Source organism: Garra rufa, chromosome 24 (genome assembly GCF_049309525.1).
Source record: "Garra rufa chromosome 24, GarRuf1.0, whole genome shotgun sequence".
In the NCBI taxonomy this organism is placed as follows: Eukaryota; Metazoa; Chordata; class Actinopteri; order Cypriniformes; family Cyprinidae; genus Garra; species Garra rufa.
Window position 1 is genome coordinate 27,529,361 of NC_133384.1, and position 24,113 is coordinate 27,553,473.

The 24,113-nt window shown below is 36.1% G+C and overlaps 1 protein-coding gene across 1 annotated transcript in view; it reads right to left on the minus strand.

Moving 5' to 3' along the window:
• The window catches only part of bcl2a (BCL2 apoptosis regulator a), a 77,594-nt gene that overhangs the window by 6,360 nt on the left and 47,121 nt on the right, over positions 1-24,113 (minus strand). The gene's annotated exons all lie outside the window — the stretch shown is intronic.

Genomic DNA, 24,113 nt, shown 5'->3' on the forward strand with positions numbered 1-24,113 from the left:
AGATTTTAAATTCAATTAGCACTCATTAATCGATTAATCCCATTTAAAATAAATAATTGAAATTTCAAAATGTTTTTGAAAAATGCTTTTTAATGTTTTGATGCGTTTTGATGTTTTATGATTTATAAATATACACAGTACACACACACACACACACACATATTAGGGAAACATTTTAATTTTGGATAAAATTAATTTTGGTACTGAATTAAATGCTTTTGAAAAATGCTTTTTAAAAAGATACTCTTTGATGTTTTATGTTTTATACACAGTACACACACATATATTTTGTAAACACAATTTGTATTTTGGATGCAATTAATCGTGATTAATCGATTTGATGGCACTAAATTCAATTAAATAATATTATTTGAAAATGTTTGATGTTTTTGAAAGATGCTTTTTAAAAGATACTCTATAATGTTTTATGTTTTAGAAATTTACACAGTACACACATATTATGTAAACACAAACCTTTTGGATACAATTAATTGCGATTAATCAATTTGACAGCACTAAATTCAATTAAATGAATTGAATTAAATTTCATTTTTTAGTTCTGAAAGACGCATTTAAAAGACGCTCTTTGAGGTTTTATTTTAGAAATATAAACAGTACACACCTATATATTATGTAAACACAAACTTTTTTCTGGATGCGATTAATCGAGATTAATCGATTTGACGGCACTATATTCAATGAAATAATATTATCAATTTTTAAATAATAAAATTGTTTATGTTTTTGAAAGATGCTTTTTAAAAGATACTATTTGATATTTTTTATTTTATACACAATACACACATACTATGTAAACAAACTTTTTGGATACAATTAATTGCAATTAATCAATTTGACAGCACTAAATTCAATTAAATCAACTGAATTAAATTAAATTACATTTTTAAAAGTTTTGAAAGATGCTTTTTAAAAGATTCTCTGTGATGTTTAATGCCCACCAAGGCTGTAAAAATACATTAAAAACTGTAATATTGTGAAGTATCGTTTCAATTTAATTACGATTTTAATATATTTTAAAATGCAATTTATTCTTGTGATGACAAGTATATCCTAGTAAAATATTAAAATACTGAAAATGAAATATATGCATAATACATGTATTGTTTATACATATGTATGTATTTACTGGATAATCAGTGGATTATCAGTTACCAAATTAATCATTAGTTGCAGCCTCAATTCTGGCAAAAAAAACAAAGCAGCAACAGATCTAAAGCACACACATTTACTGTCTGATAGAAGGTCTGTAATGTGTAGCATGTCTAATTGCCATGTATAGGGAAATTATGTGTTTTCGCAACGGAATTTGAGACGAGCACATCCCTCCTCTTCAACAGACACTCCACATCTGTGTAGCCAAATTCCTCCGGGACACCGTCCAGCCCGGAGAGAGAAACACATCGAATGATAGAGAGAAAGAGGGGGCAGGCACAAAGAAGACAGCTCAAATCCATAACACTGAGCCCGGCTCCCCGTGAGCCCACTCACATAGGAAGAGAAGGAGGAAATAGGGAAATAAAGGAAGAAGAGCGTATAAGACAGGGTCTCTGTGCCAGGGCTTCCACTGTCTCATCACTCCTACGCACAACCGCGTCTGCCGCTTCCTTCTCCAGCCAGACTCTCTAAAGCGTCTTTCATGCATCTGTATAGCTGAAATCCTACACTCAAACATAAATACGTATCTGCATTTGGCACAAGGAAATGACAGAGTTCATCCCCCTCCTGTTTACTGGGCCATTTATAAGGAAATAATTAGGTTCTTTCCCCTAGAGCAGACAGTGTAAATGAATAGCGTACTGATAAAATGAGGGACAGCCCCTTTTTTAAATAAACTTCCAGGAGAATTCACAGCCGTAGGTCACGAAAGCGACAAAACATTGCTGATGCAATCAAATGATACCATTGATTTCTCTCAATCTTCTGGCTGTTGGCGAAGCCGCATGAGGTATTGGCCCCCTGCGTAAACAAGTAGGTGTTTGTGAACGTGTGAATGTGTGTTTGCATTTAGGTGCTCGTAGGTGTGAATGTGTCTCGGTTGGGGTTTTGGGTTTAATCACAAGACCCCCAGCAGCATCCACCTATGCACTCCTGTTTGAAATTTGTAAGGAATGTGTGCTGGGAGAAAATGTGTGGGACTAGGAATCAAGAAAAAAACAAACAGAATTGGCAGTCAATAGTTAATAATAATAATAATGTCTACTGCACTGCTGCTTACTTAATCCACTACTGATTACTGAATCCACATTGTGAAACATCGCTCTGATTCCCAAATTAATGAGCGGTTCATTTTAGTGAATCAAATAAATATAGCTCAATCAAGCGTGAAGTCCAGTTCGATAACAAATGACTCTTATGAGGCAGTTTATTTTAGTGAATCAAACACATAGAGCTTGATATGTGTAGTTTGAATCACTAACAAATGACTCTTTTGAGCCAGTTTGTTTTAGTGAATCAAACACATGTAGCTCAACCAGTGTGTAGTCTGATTCAATAACAAATGACTCTTCTGAGCCAGTTTGTTTTGGTGAATCAAACACATATAGCTTGATCAGCGTAGTCTGATTCCCCAAGACATGGTTCTTTTGAGCCAGTTCATTTTAGTGAAATAAATACATATATCTTGACCAGTGTAGTCTACTTCCCTAAGATATGGTTCTTATGAGTTGGTTCGTTTTATTAAATCAAACACATTTTCCTTGAATGGTTTAGTTGAGTAAGATATGGCTCTTATAAGCTGGTTTGTTTTGGTGAATCAAACAAATATAGCTCAAAGAGTGTTGTCTCATTCCCTAAGAAATGATTCTTATATGAGCTGGTTCATTTTAGTTAATCAAACACATAGTGTTTAAACAGTGTAGTATGATTATTGTTTAATAATCAAACACAAATAGCTCGACCATTGTAGACTGATTCCCAAACAAGTGACTCTTGTGAGGCAGTTCATTTAAGTGATTCAAACACATACTATACAGCTGGTTAGTTTTAGTTAATCAAAAATCATTATTAACCCAGCCAGTGAAGCAGTTATTTAAAAATCTGATTGATTTACTGAACCACAACTTATTTCTTTCATGTTGTCAAACTCAAAATTAACCAAGAACCTTTTTGTGTACGTCACTGTATTTACTTGTAATAAATATGAATGAATTAAATATGTTACCAGATTTTTCATTTAATATTTTTATATAATTTACAGTTGAACAAGTCTGTTTCTTATTTGTTATGTATCTGGTCCACTGAAGTCTAAAAATCATTTGGATACAGACTGTTGAGCGCAATAAATGCAATTAAAAATTAATAGATCTGTTAAGGATCCAGAATCGTTGAGAGGAATCAGAACCAGAACTGTTATACTCCTTTCGATTCGACATTCCCCCCATCTCTAACTAAAACTGTGTGTATTGTATGGATCTCTTCTCATTCTTGATCTCCAGATCCCCATGCAGCATGTAGTTCCCTACTCAATAAGTAAAGCGGTGGTTTTATTGTGGCTGACAGCGGTGCGTGATCATCCTGCAGGCACTGCTTGGGCCCGGGTTGGCCCAGCGAGGGGGCCGCCCTACGCCCAGCTGTTTGAATTACATTATTCTGTGCTTCATGAGCGAGAGAACTTCAGTCGAAAAGAGAAAGAGAGAAAGTAGTGCAACACAAGCTATGTGAATTTTCAGCACATGCTGGGACACTGATCGTTTGAAACCAAAGACATCAGATAAAATTGGCTGTGACTTGACAGGTATATCAGGATTAGAGAAAACATGGTGAACGGCTTTCTGAGGCTTTTAAAATTAAAATATGCTGATGCAACACAAATCAGCTAACAGTGTAAAGGTCCATTGATTTGAGTTACATGAAACGAACTCTTGTCATTTATCCAAGTCCATTTTTGTGAGTTTTGGTTGTACCAAAGTGACTCTCGGAAGAACCCGGAGCAGATCTATACAGGTGGAGCTGGGGAAGGCTGAGGGTTTCTGAGTAACTCTGAATGTGTGCTGCGAAATACTAGTGAATCCTAACCAGCCATTTAAATGTAAAGCAGCAAGCTCATTGGCTGCGTATGCAACACAAACCAATCAGATTGAGCCAAGAAGTATAATGCTTTGAATATCATCAGTTTGCGTTAACAACCCATCAGCTTGTGCCATCTAGAGTTTATCAACAGAACCTGGCATAAATAATAACCCATAGCAGATTTAAACAGGTGGATCTGGGGAGGTGGAAGGTTTCAGAGGAACTCTGACAGGGCACTGCCAAATGATCTAGTGATTGTTTACCAGACATTTAAATGCAAACCAGCAAGTTCATTGGCTATGTATGCAGCATGAACCAATAAGCTTGTGCAAAGAAGTTTAACGCTGTGAATATTAACAGTTTGCGTTAACGACCTATCAGCCTTCAGCATCTAGAGTTTAATGACAAAACTTGGCATATTTAATAACCCATAGCAGATCTATACAGGTGGAGCTGGGGAGGTGGAAGGTTTCAGAGGAACTCTGACAGGGCACCGCCAAATGATCTAGTGAATGCTAACCAGCCATTTAAATGTAAAGGAGCAAGCTCATTGGCTACGTATGCAGCATGAACCAATTAGTTTGTGCCTAACTAGTATAACGCTGTGAATACAGTTTGCGTTGCATTAACAACCAAACTGCCTATGCCATCTACAGTTTTAATGACAGAACTTGGCATATATAACAACCCATAGCAGATCTATACAGGTGGAGCTGGGGAAGTGGAGGATTTTATAGTAACAGCTTGTGCCAAGAAGTTTAACGCTGTAAATATGAATAGTTTGCTTTAACGCCCCATCAGCCAGTGCCATCTAGAGTTTTATGACAGAACTTGGCATATATAATAACCCACAGGTGGATCTGGGGAGGTGGAGGGTTTCAGAGGAACTCTGAAAGTGTGCTGTAAAATGCTCTAGTGATTGTTTGCCAGACATTTAAATGTAAAGCAGCAAGTTCATTGGCTGTTTATGCAGCATAAACCAATCAGCTTGTGCCAAGAAGTTTAACGCTGTAAATATGAATAGTTTGTGTTAAAGGCCCATCGGCCAGTGCCATCTAGAGTTTCATGAAAGAACTTGGCATAATAACCCGTTCCAAGGTGGAGGGTTTTAGAGCAACTCTGAAAGCGTGCTGCAAAATGCTCTAGTGATTGTTTATCAGTCATTTAAATGTAAAACAGCAAGTTCATTGGCTGCGTATGCAGCATGAACCAATCAGCTTGTGCCAAGAAGTTTAATGCTGAATATCAACAGTTTGCATTAACGACCCATCAGCCCACACAATCTAGTGTTTCATGACAGAACTTGGCATATTTTTAAATGGTAATAACATTTCACAGTTTTTGCTGTATTTTTTTATCAAATAAATAAATAATAAACGCAGCCTTGCTGAGCATAGGAGACTTCTTTCATGAATAATACGTCTTACCAACCCAATTTTTTTGTTCAAAAATCAATTTTTAGGTATTTGCACATGACCACAACATGAAGACACACAGGGAAGAGAGAGGTGGAATCAAATTTGGGTTTGCACCAAACAATCAAACCTGACGCCATCTGCTCCCACAAGGGAGGTACAGAGCTGCAGGTGTGCACATCCTCCAGCAAAAACCAATCTGAGCAAATCACAAATAGCATTCCAAAAATGATCAACTAATAGCTGGAGGAGAAACAACTGCCTTTATTCCCTTGATGCACCGAGGTCACGCTTTATTCCACTTTACGCCATGTAGCGAGTTAAGTATATTTAAGCATGACACAAAAGCTAGGCTCGCCATTTGTTTGCACAACTAACAATGGCTGCCAGCCTTATTATCAGGAGAAAAGCTCCTTGCTATCTCTTAAGACATTTCCGCTCCGTTCTCTCTCCATTTATCTATCTTATCCGCCTCTCTCTCTCTCTCTTTCGGTTTCTGTCTGTCTGTCTGCACAGGTTATAAGAGCACCTGGCACAGAGCAACGAAGAGGGAGAGGAAAGGAGGGAGGGAGGTGACAGATATGACTAAAAGAGGGCTGTAACAATAGCAGAAAATGAGCTCACAATACATCCTAATAAGAGCCACAGGAATTAGTGCCAGTGGAGATGTCAAACCCCGAGCGGGACGAGATGTCATCGCGGGCATGTCTGACTGCTGCCGGCGTGATGAGGGCAGAAACGAGAGCCCCGGTTGCCCCATCAGCGGCTGAGGTGACAGGACCAAGCTGGGAGGTGTTGACGGCCACGTGTCCACATCCCTGTTTGCTCTCGTTTTTGGTCTCGCATTGGTAAACATCCTCATTAGGGGAGCTTCCGCACTGTGTTTGAACAGACTCTTGTCTGTTTGCCCAAGGCCTTTGTTAATGGCCGCCAAAAGCAGCCCCCACACACATAGGTACTGGCAGACGCGAACAGATGTGATTTGCTAACTTGGTAATCATACGATCAAACGCCGCAAATGATGTCCAACGGCTCACAAATACAGTACACGCTCTAAGCCTTCCTCTTCCTCCATCTCTATTTTTGTCCTTCCTGTGGAGTGTCGGTCAGACGCAACCGTGTCTTGGCACTCTGTCTAAACCAAAGCACCTTAGTGGCCCCTAATGTCCTCAGAAAGGCACAAAGCGGTAAATGCCAACGGTCTAACAGAATCCTGCAAGACTTCCTGTGGTGGAGGAGGAAATGCATGGAAATGAAAGTCGGTTAATGAGATCAAGTATGAAAAGCGTGGACAGAGGCCTGGCTGAATGCATGAATGGAGTGTTGGTTTACAAGCGGGCAGGTTTTACAGCCTTGTAAGGCAAGCGGCAGTTGCTCAGGACTAAGTTCCGCGTCAAGTGCGCCGGTGTCATCACATCCTCAGCTCGAGCATGAGGCCAAGAGATGAGCTAATGCTGAAACAGCTGACCCTCTTCACCTTAAGGAAGGAAGAGATAGAGTTGCATTACCTCTTTTAAGAAAGCATGCATGCACAGAAAGAGTTGGCTTGTCGCTAAGGAACTTGCTATGACTTCTGTGATCAAAATAAACATCTGATCTCATGAATTTTGAAACGGAGCCTCTCCAGTCAACAAAAGCGCTTGATGCTTCCTCATGCATCATTCAATGACACAAGTGTCTACAGCAGTCATGCTGGCAAAGTAATAAACCACAGGACAACTGGAGATTACCAAGGGAAACCTACAGGAAGTTTTCATGGATAGAAGAATGACAACTGAAATTTCATATATGTGCTTTGTAAATCAGAATTATATAATTAAGAAATACAACTTTTTTCGGATTAGGCTGTAAAATATTTTAGTATTAATTCTAGCAAATGTTAACTTAGGGTGAAATGGGTCAAATAGGGCCCTATAAATTCCACAATGAGGAAAACACAGACGGAATAATGGAATCCAGTCATAAAAATGTGTCTATGAATATTAAGCCACAAAAGTACTATTTAAATATGAATCCTGCATGTTTGCGTGTCTCTGTGTAAATGAATGGAGCAAACACACCATTTTGTTTACTCTTTGTTAATCTCTAGAGTCAATTTATGATCATTTTACAGTTTCAAACTAGAAAAACTATCGTCATATCATATACAAACAGAAACCTAAAAGTTTTTTGCCTAAAAATAGAATATGGCAAAAAAAATTAAACTGAATTTGAAAAAAAATATATATATATTTCATACAGCTTTCGTAGGTATGTCATCATTTTTGTTAAACTTACAATAAATTGCTGTTAAATTGTGCATGTTTTGTGATTTAAATTAATTGGACATTCTTTTTGATTTATGTGTCTTAATTTAACCATTTAAACAGAGTCTAGAAAACTTAAAATCGACAAAAAATGTAATCCAGAAAATTTAAAATGGTAAAAAACTGAATTTGGAAAAAAAAAAAAAAATGGGGAAAAAATTATATTATATATATATATATATATATATATATATATATATATATATATAGTTTTTTGGGGGGGTTTAGATCTTTTAAAATTTGACAAAAATACATATATTTGAATATTTATTTCGAAAGAAATCTCTTACTAAGGCAAGATATTTAGATAATAAAAAATACAGTGAAAACAGTAATATACAGTGAAATATTATTACAGTGCAAACAACTGTTTTCTATTTTAATATATTTTAAAAAGCAACTTATTCCTTATTATTTTCAGTAGCCATTACTTTAGTTTTTAGTGTCACATGATCTTGCAGAAATCATTCTAATATGCTGATTTGCTGCTCTAGAAACATTTGCTATTATCATCAATGTTGAAAACAGTTGTGCTGGTTAATATCTTCGTGAAAACTGTGATTCTTTGATGATTAGAAAGTTTAAACAAACAGCATTTATTTGAAATAGAAAGTTTCTGTAATATTATAAATGTCTGTTACTTTTTATCAATTTAATGCATCCTTATTATTAAATTCTTAAAATAAATACTAAAGGTTTGATAGAATAGAATAGAATAGAATAGAATGTGACCATGGACCACAAAACCAGTCATAAGAGGGCAAATTTTAAAAATTAAGATTTATACATCATCTATTCTAAAAGCTGAATAGGACGATATTTGGCCGAGATACAAAAAAAATAAAATAATTGAAATCTGAGGGTGCAAGAAATCGCCTTTAAAGCTGTCCATGTGAAGTTTTTAGAAATGCACATTACCAATCAAAAGTTAAGTTTTGATATATTTACAGTAAGAAATTTACAAAATATCTTCATTCACAAAAACATGATCTTTACTTAATATCCTAATGATTTTTGGCATAAAAGAATAAATAAATAAAAAGAATCAATAATTTTGACCCATACAATGCATTGTTGGCTACTGCTACAAATATACCAGTGCTACTTTAGACTGGTTTTGAATTAAAATATAATATAATATAATATAGATGTGCCCCAACTTAACTTCCTGTCTCAACCGAGAAAGAAAAACAAATTATTGGAGGTCACTGTGTCCTTTTTGTGGCTCCTCCCCTTTTCCCTCACATCAAATTTATCACTAACTCATCTTTCGATTGCTATGGCTGTAAACATAGTTGCTGCCAATGTAGTGAAGGAACAAAGAATTTTTTTTTGCCTTTCACTCACTCACACACACACACACACACACACACACACACACACATGCACACACGCAGGAATCATTTTAATTTAAATGCATATTAAACACGCACAGGGGAACTGACCCGTGAATGTGAATCAGCCATGTTTGTCAGCCTTTTCAATCATAACAGCACCGACTTAATAAATCATCAGACTAGAAAAACAAATCCTGCATAACTAGAGGGATGAACCTGCCGTCTGCCGCAGATGGTGAACAGACCCACACATCTTTATGTATTCATTACAAATGAGACTATGGTTACGAACAACCCAATCGCCCAAAGAGAGTGTCTCATCCTTTCCAAACAGACCGTGGCTATTTTATGTTCAATAGTATAACAGGATCAAGAAGCCATGAGCGGCTGAAATCGCAAAGCTTAGCAGTAAGAGGAGGAAACACCATTACCACGAAACCTAGTGGAGACGCAGATAAGATGCTGCTGGGACTCTCTGCCAACTCAGTTCCTTGTTAGACACGGCGGTCAGTGCTGAAACGGCATCTGACCCTGAGCAAAGCCCAGAAGCCAGCGTGTGGCCATCCTCCAGAGCTCAAACCATCAGGTCTGGGAAATGACGCTAATGTGGAGCCGGAGAGGAAGATTGCACCTTGACCTTGTAATCTGATGCATCCGAAAAAGGTAAAGCTCTCCATTAAACTGACATTGCACTGAAAGAGACAAGGCTGTGTCTCCAGGCTCCGGGCCTCCTATATTTAACAGCATTATTCATGCCCCCCCTCTTTCATGCATCTTTCTCTCTCTCTCTCGTTTACATATTCTCTCTCTACCAGACATCCGCTATCAAATTATTTCATATACAGTGCCTGGAGCAGGTTTCATCATTCACTTTTAAAATCTTATCTGGTTAAATCTATTGCAACCAAAAAGAGAATATTGATTTTTGTATTTTATGTATTTTTTTATTTTTTTTTGGTAGAACAATGGCAAGTATGCAAAGTCAAGAGTCAGGTATAAAAATCCCTGATGCTGATAATAATAGACACACCTGACAAATTTAGATCAAGAAGGTAATTTCTAAGAAAATGCATTGCAATAATAGTACAATGTGATGTGCTTAGGATTAGTAGGCTACATCTAAAACGGAAAATTATGTCATTATTTACACACCCCCATGCTATTTCAAACCCGTATAACTTTCTTCTCTAGAACACTGCTGGTTCCTCTTTGCATGCGATTACAAAAATGCCGACTGAATGAGTTGAAACTAAGAATGAGTCAACTTGATTCAAATAGTTCATTGAAAAGATCTGACTCAAAAAACAATTTGTTCTTTAACTGAATATTGCTAGTTCGTTTATGAAGTGCCAATGGAAAGTTAGAAAGGTAAACAACAATCAGAAAGAATAAGACATTGTACTGGTTCCTTTTTGCGTGAATTACAATGAATGAGGGCTAAATGAGTTGAAACACATTCAAATAATTAACATAAAAGAATCAACTAAATTTATTTATGAATATTGATACAAATTCTGGTCCAAAAACAAAGCTATAATATGTGACCCTGGACTATAAAACCAGTCATAAGGGTCAATTTTTGGAATTAAGATTTATACATCAAGCTTAATAAATAAGCTTTCCATTGGTTTGTTAGAATAGGACAATATTTGGTTGAGATACAACTATTTGAAAATCTGGATTCTGAGGGTGCAAAAAAAAAAAATCTAAATATTGAGAAAAACACCTTTAAAGTCGTCCAAACGAAGTTCTTAGCAATGCATATTACTAATCAAAAATTAAGTTGATATATTTATGGTAAGAAATTTACAAAATATCTTTATGGAACATGATCTTTTTGGCATAAAAAGAAGAAAAAAAATATCATTTTGACCCATACAATGTATTTTTGGCTATTGCTACAAATATACCAGTGCTACTGGTTTTGTAGTCACATTTGACTTGGAATATTCCACATAAGACATTATAACAGACACAAGTTATAGGATTGTGAAAAATGTTGTGTTATTCAATCCCTCACGATGAGGGGCACTAGAGTGCAGTATTTTCTGTATAAGTTATGTCATGTTATAGAACAAGGTTATAACATGGACCACTTGTGTGTTTTGAAACGTTTGATTTCAGGGAAAACGAGTGTCCAAATGTTTAAAATCCACATTTGTGTTCCACAGAAGTCATACAGGCGTTTTAGATTTTCACTGAACTACACTCTAAATAAAGGCTCCAAAGAGGTGTTTGTGTGGTGATACCATAGAAAAAACATTTTTGGTTCCCTAAAGAACCTTTCAGTGAACAGTTCTTAAAATAACCATTTTGAAGAACACTTTAAAAATCAAAAGAACCTTTTTCCACTATAAAGAACCTCCTCTGCATTTAAAAGGTTCTATGGATGTTCAATGTTCTTCATGGAACCATTGACGTCAATAAAGAACCTTTATTTTTAAGAGTGTAGGGGTGTCACGATATAGAATGTTTTCACAACACACCATTAATCGACCATATTGGCGGCACTGAATGTAAACAATGCCACTGAGCCGATCAAAACTCACATATTTTGCTGATTATTGCTGCTGAAAATGGTCAATTATTGCCATGTTTTGAGCTGTACTAATTGGCAGAACTGGGAAAAACATTTGGAGTAGTATAGACTGCCAAAAGTTATAACAAATAAAGGAGAAGAGTGCAAAAACTGAGAAACAAAAGGCATTTGTGGCTGGTCAGTAACCCGGATGCGTGGTCATATTGGTGATACTCAGATGTTAACAACAGCATGGATTGCACTGATAATGTACTACTGTATATGTTATTTTGCTAATTTATGCTGTCTAAACCACAGAAAAAGGTGTGGAAGCTGCTAAATGATGATTCATTAGTCAAAAAAAGAAAAAAAATGATATTTGGATTTCTATAGACATCACAATATATCGTTGTTGTTCTTTTTAGGCCACGATAATCATGTAGTGAAAATTCTGATATCGTGACAGCCCTAGACTGAACCAAACTATCGCTTTAAAGCGAACACACGCACATCTGTTATATATTCTGCTTAGGTGCTTAGATCAGTTCATAAATACATTTGCCATGAGCAGTAAAAATGCTGCCTTTATTGATTTTCAGTAAGTACAGATCTATTTTTGCATTCGTTGAGGGAAATAACGGGTTGTTAGTTCCTCCCAGCAGATGCTTTCCACATGTTGCTGAAAACCTGTTCCGTTGCGACAAAACACAAGTGAATTCGCTCTATCCGTTTCAAACTGCTTATCCAGGACAAAACATTTCCTGGTTTTTCCCAGTGCTCTTCAAGGCCAGCGGGGGTTTATGAAGAGTGAGGTACGCTGGGATTCATTGCACAGGCCCCATGGCTTCCACATCAAAGTGAAGCCTCTGGTCTACACACACGTAAGCGAGCGGTTCTGCGTTCCCTAATTCTCTGTCTGATTCTGTCTGTGTGATGTGGCACCCTGAGGACTCGACCGCTGAATAGGACCACAGGGGCCCCTGCAGTCACTGCTGGTCCAACCCAAGTGTGTCGAGTGGTGAAACTCACCTACTCTCTGTTCTCCTAATGACTGCATATTACTGTCTAAAAACAGCCCCATTGTAACTAATTAGACCGACCGCATGTCTCTTTTTAGCACAGGTCAGGCGGAAAATTGGTGGACCGTGTCTTGTTTATATGGAACAGAACTATACTTAATTTAATATCTTACATTATCACAAAAGAAATGTCTTAGAAAGTTTCTGCACGCTACAGATAAGAGTATGAATAAGAGCTTACATAAGCGTATGAGCAATTTCATAATTATGATAATATTTCTGCTGGAAGAAAGCAAATGGTTTATTTTTTGAAATACTTCAAAGCGCCTAAAATACTAAAGTGACTCTTCTTTTTTTATTTAAACCCTGATCAAACCAAACGATAACACTAAATTCAAAGCTGTTGACATAACAGTTATCTAAAGTTAGACATATATGTGACCCTGGACCACAAAACTTAGGTCTTAGGTCACTGGGGTATATTTGTTGCAATAGCCAAAAATACATTGTATGGGTCAAAATTATAGATTTTTCTTTTATGCCAAAAATCAAAAAAGTAAAGATCATGTTCCATGCAGATTTTTTGTAAAATTCCTACTGTAAATATATCAAAATGTAATTTTTGATTAGTAATATGCATTGTTAAGAACTTAATTTGGACAACTTTAAAGGTGATTTTCTCAGTATTTAGATTTTTTGGATTTCCAGATTTTCAAATAGACGTCAAATATTGTCCTATCCTAACAAACCATATATCAATAGAAAGCTTATTTATTGAGCTTCATATGATGTATACATCTCAGTTTTGTCAAATTTAACCTTATGACTGGTTTTGTGGTCCAGGGTTTTATGATTACAAAATCAAAATTTAGAGGCTGACCTATCTAATCTTTTGGTTTGTTCAAGCTTCATATATATATATATATATATATATATATAAATAACTTGAGCAAAGGGAACCCCAGATGTTAAGACTTGTATATGTAAGGCCGTATATAACATAAATAATGTCTTCTACTGAAATATGTAGTAGTTTTAAAAAAAAAAATACATATTTTGGACTATGGTTGTCGCCGTTATTTCGATGACATGAAATGGTTGCACTCGATGAGCTACTGCCACTACCTGTTACTATTTTTATTGCAACACAACTCGGAAAATAAAACACTGATACGGTGATGGATATAATCAAATGCTTATACCATCAACGGCATCGTTATTTCCCCACAAAACTCTAAAAGCCCCTGGATATTGTGTGAAATCCACGCTGAAAAACTCCTCCAGTGGCTGCGGTGTTATGACAAGAAATGGCATGTTTACATCCAACTAAGATGGCATCTAGCGTTTCTTGTCTCTGCCATTTGTAAGCTCTTTCAGTAGCCGTGGTCTACAAAAAGCCTCAAAGGCATCAGGGCTAAAGTGAAGAGAACAAAGACGCAGGTCTTTAGGACATTTTATTTGTTCACAGGCATCTTCCCATTCTTTTCTTCTCTACTTATCGCTAAGAAAGCAGTGGAGACTTAAGGTCATTGCACACTGAGTCCGAAATATTCGTATGCGTTTTTTCGTATTCGTAATCCTAAAAATTCGTCACGCATAGAAACCTTGCACACGTAATGCATATTAATTCACTTGTTGAGAAAAAATTCGCAAAACAATACAAAATGTTCAAGCAGCGAGGTTGATTTTGTTGTCCACTCTCTTCTTAAATTCTGGATTTTGGCATTCGCTTTTATGGTGTCTCTGAACTGTCAAAACACCTCTCAAAATGCTTGCTACAGATGCTGAAAATGCAAAAAATCAAACCCGATCCGAATTTTTTTTTGACGGGGGAAAAATTCGGAGAAAAAATTCGGACTCAGTGTGCAATGACCTTTACATCGCTTCTTTTGTTGCCCTTCAACTGAAAAATACAACCAAAAATTGCACAATGTGGCATTGTATCAGTATTTTATTTTCCGAGTTGTGTATTCCGAGTTGTGTTGTGGTAAAAATAGCAAAAGGTAAGGTAAGGTAAGGTAAACTTTATTGTCCCTCGCAGGGAAATTTGTCTTGGGCCCATCACCCATGCTGCAATCAGTTGACAGACAAACAAAGCACACCGATAACAATACAAATAACACAACAATAAATAGATAAATGCATAAATAACCCCAGTAAAAAATAATAATAATAATAATAATAATAATTTACAGCTCCATACTACTACTATTTAACCACTTTATAGACATAGGGATGAATGATTTTTTAAATCTATTCATTCTACAATAAGGAACTCTAAACCTCCTCCCAGAAGGCAACAACTCATATTCAGTGTACAAAACATGTGTTGAATCACAAACAATCTTATTAGCTTGTCTTAGAGCAGCCTGTTCGTATATAGTCTGCAGTGATGTCTGTTCTTTAACACCAATAATTTTCCAAGCAGTGTGAATCATCCTGACCAGTTGTAAAAAATAGGTAGCAGCATTAGCTCACTGAGTACAAACATTTCACGTCATCGAAATCTTTCATGGGTTTTCTACTAAATATTTCAGTAAGAGACATCATTTACAAAATATCATACTGGTAATCTACTTATTTTTAATTGGAAATGCAATAAATTGGTTATACTTTAAGATCCTTCAAAATACTACATATATAAATTACTTTAAAGGGGTCAAATTAAGTCTTTATTTTGTTTTGGGGGTGCACTGCTTGGTGGTTCGAAAAACGCATTATTTTTCACATAATTTACATTATTACAACAGTTTTCTCCCCAGGCTGGCACAAATGGCTCAATTTTATTTGGACCTTGATCAAACCAAAATATAATATTCTAAATTCTGATTGGATGAGGCACATTCAAAGCTGCTGTAAAGCCTAAATATTATCTTAAACACATCCGTCACAAATACATCTGCTGTAATATAACTGGTACACCTACAGCACCCATGCAGCTCTACAACAGATTTAACCAAACAATGAATCTGATGGAGTAATGATGGCTAAATTACAATGATATACGATTTGACGCATTGTATCTACGTGATACGCGATGCTACGCTCGGTCCAGTTGCTGTATATCATTTCTTATCTCCTCAGATAAAAGTGTAACGTAGCATCTAACAAACACAAGTCACCTGGGATCCCTCAGAAGGGCTTGTTTTACTTGCTTATTTAGGCAGTATGGTGTTTTCTGGCATTCTCCTATCATAAACAGCCGCTCTTGTGTGAACTAAGTGATCTTCATTTTCCCAGGCTGTTTTCATATCTAACGCCTGCTAATTCATCCACTCTCATGCTTCGTGAAAAAAAAAAGAAAGAAAAAAAATTATCTTATGACAGGATAGAAGTCAGACATGAGGTTACATAGGGGTAATTGTGCCACACCAAGAATATCTGGCAACAGTACAGATGGTAAACAGTTACGATAAGTGACACACAGATGTCACTTTTCAAAACAAAACGTGTTGCACAAAGGTCGTTTCTGAGATTACTACTAAACTGTGAAATTACTTAATGAAAATAATCAACCTAGTTTAGATTTTTACAATATTTATGTGACTGGAGTAATGATGCTTAAATTAGCTTTGAAATCAAAGGAATAAGTTATATAAAAAAAAATATATTCAAATAGAAAACAGCTATTTTAAATAGCAAAAATATTTCAAAATGTTACCGTTTTTTATGTACTTTGGACCAAATAAAACTTGACTGGTAGTGTAAGGAAGATAAATCAATTTTTGTTTTTAATTGAGCATTTTGTTCTTCAATTATTCTTACATTTACTTGAAAATTAGTCAATTTACAGTTTAATTTTAATATTTATTTTTACAGTTTGTTTAGTTTAATTTACAGGTCTGGGGTTGGGTTTTAACACAAATTTCACAATTTGATTCGACTCTCATTGCAATTGATTCAATTTCCAATTCAATATTTATAATTTTTGATATATATCAGGTACAGTACTAAGCAAAATTTCTAACTAATGCTGTAAAATATACCTGAGAGTGAGCTGGAACTACATTACTATAATATTGAAGGTTAAAATTAGCCGATTCATATACAAGCACATAAATTACACTCAGTTTTTTTTTTTACATTATTATATCTGTACTCCAATTCATTTTTAAAAAAAATATAAACATTTAAATGGTGGCTGTCACAAAACAGACTGACAAATGTATTCAAACATAAATTAAACAATGAAGAACAGTAAAAAATTATAATGATTATGTTTTATGGTGCATATATTTAGCAAAATGCTCCCCTCTAGAGTTTTTCTATTTTTTCTAGCTGACTAACAAATTTATGGTTGAAACACTGATTAAGCGATTACATGAAACAGGACATTGATTTAGGTAAGGTGTACTCTTTCTTTTAACATACCTTTGAATGTTCATCCATGTTTTTTTTATGCTGTAACTGGTATCAAGATGATCAGTTTACTGACGCTTCTCTTGAACTGAGACACTACAGTGATCTGACTCACAAGCCAAGCTGCTGCTGTACAGTTGGTCCAAGCTAGATTAAAGTGATTATTATGTTTTAAATATCACTACAGGAGGCCTTTTATTTATCCCCCGGAGCTGTGTGAGCCACTTATTATTATGGATGGATGCACTTTATTGGACTTGTTTTGCACTGTTGAAGAGAAACACCCACCTATTGCCATGATAAAGCTTGGGAGAACCAGGATCATTTTTAATATAAACATAACGATTGCATTCATCTGAAAGAAGGAAGTCATATACACCGGAGGTTGAGTAAATAATGGTCTGGTTTTCATTTTTGGGTGAACTATCCCTTTAACTGAAATCAGTCTAGATAAATTGATTCTTGGGATTTAAGAATCGATATTGTTTCATTAAAACAATCGATTAAAAAACAAGAAATCGTAATTTTTTACCCAGCCCTACACTCTTAAAAATAAAGGTGCACTGTAAAAAGTTTTCACCAACTTAAAAACCTAAGTTAGCAGCTGCCTTAAGATTTTAAGTTAAATCAGCTTAAAACTAGAAGTCATTTTAACTTACTGCAATCAAAATGAGTTGATTTAACTTGACATTTTAAGGCAGCTGCTAAACTTAAGTTTTTAAGTTGAAACTGGTAAAAACTTTTGACAGTGTGCTTCACGATGCCATAGAAGAACCCTTTTATGTCTAAATGGCTACATAAAGAACTTTTAACATCTAAAAGAACCTTTCTGTTTCATAAAAGGTTCTTTGTTTGCGAAAGAAGGTTCTTCAAATTATAAAAAGGTAAGAAAAAATGGTTCTTTAAAGAACGTTTGACTAAATAGTTCCTTGTGGAACCAAAAATGGTTCTTCTATGGCATCGCTGTGAAGAACCTTTTAAAGCACCATTATTTTTAAGAGTGTACTTAGAAATGTGTATCAAATACGATATTGTAAGATTTCTATGGTTAAACAGGGCATTTACACACCTGCCATTGTACACTACGAATATTATTTGGCTGTATGGCAAATTGCTAATATTCCTCTATTGCAAGTCACAGTTTTTTTTTACAACTAAAAAAAGAAAACACAAAGAGGTAAGTCAGCTGTCCTACAGTGCAGGTGGCCAACACAGAAAAAAAAAAAAAAAAAAAAAGAGTTCCCACATAGTATTCTGTTCTATTGCGAATCATTGTGTTTCCATGCTCAGTTGAGTAACATGCGGGGTAGTGGGCGTTGGGGGCGATGTGGGAGCAGACCACCGATTAGGACAGGCACAAACGTTGCCAACATGTGACAGGTGTGCCCCTTTCCTAGCCCACTCCTCCTACACCCACCCAACTCAACAGTGGGCTGTTTCCTTCTTTAACATACAGTGTTTGTCTGTTGCCAGTTGCCAATCACAACACATGATTGCATAGGAAAAAGACGTCAGCTGCTTCGCTCTGTGAAATACACTAGATTTCTTCTCTCATCCCTATCAGTATAACGTCTTTTTCTTTCTGGACACACAAAGAAACACAGTAGGGCTATTCACAGATGCCGGTGGCCTAGAACATTGATCAAACGTCATCTGTGATGGTACGGAAAAAACAGCAGGTGATGTAAGAGTAAAGTCTTGAGAAAGCCGGGTATGATGCATCAAATACATACAGTAAATGCTGGATGGCAAACATGATTAGCTTATGATTAAAACTTTTAACCTCACCACTGAGAAAACAGTGTGAAACCCGACAGTTACGGAGGGGGATTTCCAAGTGTTTTGTAAACATAAAGAAGCAGGTACTAAATCAAACAGGAGGGAACTAGGCAGGTTGTGATAAAGATATGGCATTTTGATGTAGAAACAAATCAACAGGAAAACCAATACAGACTCCAACTGGGAAATGATATGACTACTGGAGGATCATGCATGAAAGAGCACAAAGAAAGGTGGAGAATCATATCTGTGATGTTGTGTTTCAACATAGAAAGAGAGAATATGTGATAAAGAGACATTCTGTCTGGGTTATTGTGCTGACCCAATGCTGAATTTCCCCTGATGAATTCTTTTTTCCCACTTGGAAGTAATCAGCAGCCTATGCAAATGAATTAAATCCCATCCATTTGGTAAATCCGTTTGGATTAACGATCTGATTGAGCCATTACTAGTTAATGTGGTGGGAATCAGGACCATGAGCTTGTGGAAATCTGTGCAAATACATGGTGAACCCGAAGCATGCCGTGGTTCGGCCAAGTAGAACATGTTCCCGGATCAACATTCGTGGTTGTATATTCCTATCAAACAAGCCCCATGCTTAACCGTAACCTACACGTCTGAAATTTTGACTGGTTAACAGGAATGTTGTTCCTGGATTCAACATTGATGCTGATCCAGGAACATGTAAATCATGTTAAGTATAAACCTGGATGAGGAGCTGCACAAATAATCAAAATAAAACCAAAATTGCTGTACAAATAGTACTTAATTAAGTGTGGATTTGCTGTGCGCTTCTGAGTCAAGCATTAGAAACTGTTGTGATCCAAACCTAAACTTAAGAAGTTTTCCTTCAGTTTTCTGCCAAAGTCAAACTAGAGGGTTTAATGTGTGAAGGTGAAGAAATTATGATAGGAATATATTACTAATGTACTGGGAAAAATAACAAAATTGATAAATGCTCAAACTTCAACTGCACAAAATTAATTTAAAAATAAAAATTAATTTTTAATTAATAGCAATATGATTTTCTCTGCCCACATTGTTTATAATACTGTAGTTCAAACTGTACACAATAAAATAAAATAAAATAAAATAAAATAAAATAAAATAGTATGATTTTCTCTGGTCACATTGTTTATCATAATGCAGTTCAAACTATATATATATATATATATATATATATATATATATATAAAACAAAAACAAATAATAAAACAAAACAAAATAAAATAAAATTATTAACAATATGATTTTCTCTGGCCACATTGTTTATCATACTGCAGTTCAAACTGTATAAAATAAAATAAAATAAAATAAAATAAAATAAAATAAAATAAAATAACAATATGATTTTCTCTGGCCACATTGTTTATCATACCGCAGTTCAAAATGTATAAAATAAAATAATTAAGAATACACAATCTATACATAAAAATAAATAAATAAATAAATAAATAAAATAAAATGAAATAATTAACAATATGATTTTCTCTGGCCACATTGTTCATCATACTGCAGTTCAAACTATGTATAAAAATCAAATAAATTAATAAAATAAAATAATAAAAATAAATAAATATAACAAAATATGATAAAATAATTAACAATATGATTTTCTCTGGCCACAGTTCAAACTGTATAAAATAAAATAAAAAATAATATAAATAAATAAATAAAATAAAATAAAACAAAATGAAATAAAATTAATTAACAATATGCTTTTCTTTGGCCACATTTCAAACTGTATAAAATAAAATAAAAAAATAATATAAATAAATAAAATAAAACAAAATGAAATAAAATTAATTAACAATATGCTTTTCTCTGGCCACATTGTTTATCATACTGCAGTTCAAACTGTACAAAATAAAACAAAATAAAATAAAACAAAATAAAACAAAACAAAACAAAACAACAGAAACAATGATAACGACAACTCAAAATGACTATAATTCATCACTCATAAAGTAACATTGGAATCATTTATAAGAAATCTTAGGGGAAATCTCAAACGGTAAAATCCTTTCCCCCATATTTTTCGACCAGCCATGTGAAGAGTTTAACTGTAACCAGCAAAGCACGGCATCATACAAGCAGCACTTGACTTTACATAAGCATGTACGCTGGGTGGTTTGAAGGATGCGAGTCAGGGCTTTCTATAGAGGTTTATTTGTGCGTGTTTGGGTGTGGGGGTATAAGTGGAGACTCTGAGTCATGCCATGGACGGGCTCTTCATTTGCATGAGGTGAAATCCCTGAGCAGGCAACGATATGCTGACAGATGCACCAGAACGAGGAGAACATTCACAGACTACTCCTCACCAGAGCGCTACGATCCAGCAGCACCCTGCAAGCGAGCAGACGGGCTGACGGTGCTCATCTGGGTGAGGTGTTAAATGCTGACAGCCCAAGCGCAGTTCTGAACCGTCTGCTCATCCTAATGAAGCTAGCCAACGTTCGCCCTCATCTGTCGAGTGCAGCTGATGGAGGCGAAAAATTGTCAGATGCATGAATCATATTTCTTCTCTAGCTACCCCAGCTTTCAAATTTTACTTCACAAACAAATCAATGAAGAATCCCCTAACAACTCATCTTCTCCTCGCTTTGTCTCGCCGCCTGTCTTTCTCAAACAAGCCTCTCCACCTCCCTGCCGTATGGAGTTTATGCAGTGCAATATCCATAAGGCTCTCTTCATCAGCACTTTTCTTTTAAGTCAGTCGCATGCAGCTGGGCTTTGAAAAAGAGGAGAATTCGGTGTCATCTTTCGGTGCAACGGGAACGCAGAAGGGAGGGTTGCCTGGTTAGAAGGGGAAAGGGATAGACACAATAGCGCAGAGTCTTGTTTGAAGTCTGAACCGCAGATTTTGGGTCTTGGCTTTACACCCCACTGGAGTTACTAGCACCTCTCAGGTTCCAAACCCTTGAGATGGGCAACTCAATCCCTCCCCCAAGGCGGAAAAGAGTTGGAAAGAAAGGGCAAAAGAAACTGAACGGGATAGAAATATTTTCAGTATGCTGTCAGAAAGCAGACACACACAATGGCTGGTCAAATAGCTGAGGCTCAACGTCACTGTAAAGTCAGAAGGGGAATTTTGGAGTTTCGTGAGCCTACGCCTCGCTGGTTTCATTCCCAGCAGCAGTGGAGCTGTACTTGGGTTCCTTAAACCAAAACACAAGGAGACAAACTGAGAAACGGTTGAGAACTGATGCATTCGTTGATCCATTATTATAGAATGCACTCTTAAAAAAGAAAGGATGCATTTTTGGGAACCATTTCAGTGAATGGTTCCTTAAAGGAACACTTCACTTTTTTTGGAAAGAGGCTCATTCTCCAACTCCCCCGAGTTAATAAGTTGAGTTTTACTGTTTTGAAATCCATTCAGCCGTTCTCCTGTTCTGGTGATATAACTTTTAGCATAGCTCAGCATAGATCATTGAATCCTATTAGACCAATAGCATCGCGTGGATTTCTCCGTTCACCAAGTTTACCATTAAATTTCATATTTTAAATCTCCAAAGAAATCCAACAAGAACTGCCTCATAAATATGGTTCCTTGTGCTCCAATAGCGTGAAAAAACGTTTATTTTTCCAGCTAGTTGAGCCAGTGCGCATGCGCAGTACTGAGCGCACGTCTTAGAGCGCCGATTGTTTCTATAGCAACCGGGACTTCTAATGGCAGCTGCAGTGACGTGCTGACTTTTCTAATCAACTATTGGCTCTTTCACTAAGAAGGCGGGGCTTCGCGGCCATAATGAGCGTTGCATTTTTCCCCATTCAAAACTACACGAGTGACATGTCTTGGGTATTCTATAGTCTTTGGATGCCGTGCAATGAGATCGGTCTGCTGATAAGTCAAGTTATGCCATCCCATCGTCACATGATCTCCCAGTATTCGCATTAAAGGATTAGTTCACTCCTAAAAAAAATGTCCTAATAATTTACTCATCCCCTTGTCATCCATGATTGTCTTATAACATGGCCGAAGCAGGCACAGTAATATCACGTGATATTACTGAGCCTGCTGCGTCCATATTACGGCAGCAATACTTCAATGATCTATGCTAAGCTATGATAAAAATTATATTGCCAGAACAGGAGAATGGCTGAATGGATTTCAAAACGGTAAAACTCAACTTATTAACTTGGGGGGAGTTGGAGAATGAGCCTATTTCCAAAGAAGTGGAGTGTTCCTTAAAGGTTTTTGAGGAAAACATTCCAAGATATCTCCATATAGTGGACTTCAATGGGGATCAGCAAGGTAAAGTTAGTTCTTTGTCTGTGTACTTCGGTTCAAAAAGGTAAGGTAGGGCAGAAAACTCCTCCAACAAAAATGGTACAATACATTGTCTTAGCCTTTTTTTTGTAAAGGGCATTTAACTTTTGCCTACGTCACGCGTGACCTTTCCAACATGATTATGTAAGGTGTGAAGTCGAGTTAGACCAAGACAAGCATTTGTGGTTAAAAAGTATATAAGATTTTTTTTTTTTAAATGACCAATCGTTTTGCTAGATAAGACCCTTATTTCTCGGCTGGGATTGTGTAGAGACCTTTGAAGCTGCAATGAAACTGCAATTTGGACCTTCAACCCATTGGCTCCCATTGAAGTCCACTAAATGGAGAAAAATCCTGGAATATTTTCCTCAAAAACCTTAATTTCTTTTCGACTGAAGAAAGACATGAACATCTTGGATGACATTGACTCTTTTGCACAATATTATGTGAATTAAGGTTTTTTTCTTCAAAAATTTGGCATTTCCATCCCTCATTTCTGATGCAATACTTTCAAATGCACATAAAAACATGGTGATGGAAACAGCTAATACAAAAAATTAAAATATCAAAACTAAAATTTCACATGCCACCTGTCTAGTCAGACTTGGTTACTTTTCTATAAGCATATCTGGTTGTTAGTTGTATGAATGGGTGAGGGATCAGCAGTGCTCACTTCCTAACACAGCCATAATGGAGCCTTTGAAATCAAATACCCATTCAGCCTTTTGTATTGAGGCCTTCATAACATGATTGAACGATTCAATTATTCAATATCCTGCTTTGTGCCATTTATTGATTCTTCTTTTTTCTAAGTTTCCATTATCCTGTTACCCTTACCAACAGGATTCATTAACTGGCAGCCTAGAGAGCAGTTGGACTGCAGAAACACCATCTAATAGGAAGCTTTAAGAGCGGACTCGCGAGGCAGATTTGCAAGGTAATTTTCAAAGGGGCCCATAACTACAAATTAACAACTTGTTCTGCTTCAATCTGCATTCTAAGAGTCTCCTTCACTCGCTATTCGAATGCAAAATTGGCTTGGTTTAAATGAGTAATATTTGTCTTGAAGCTACTTGAA